Consider the following 362-nt stretch of genomic DNA (forward strand, 5'->3'; position numbering starts at 1 on the left):
GCCCCAGCCACAACAAGAGGGTGCTACTGGCCAGCCTGCCGTGGTCCGTGACGGACAACCCCAGAAGCTTATGGCAGCAGGCAGCTCACCCTGGGAGGCGGGAAGAACACCTCCCCCTGGGAGGCGGGAAGCAGCCGCGCCGGCCGCTGGGGAAGCGCGCGGAGCTCTCCGTGCGGTCGGGAGAGCCGCGGAGAGCCAACAGCTCCCTCCGAAAGGTTCCGCTTCACGCGGCCACGAAAACCGCACACTCGCCGCATCCCCCCACCCCCTCACTCCACGGGCTAAGGCCAGCCCCAGCTGCCGAGGGACTCCGGGAGGCGCCACCACTCCCTTCCGCAACGGAAGAGGGGAGAAGGGCCGGC

This window comes from Buceros rhinoceros, unplaced genomic scaffold (genome assembly GCF_000710305.1).
Source record: "Buceros rhinoceros silvestris isolate BGI_N320 unplaced genomic scaffold, ASM71030v1 scaffold20044, whole genome shotgun sequence".
NCBI classification, from domain to species: domain Eukaryota; kingdom Metazoa; phylum Chordata; class Aves; order Bucerotiformes; family Bucerotidae; genus Buceros; species Buceros rhinoceros.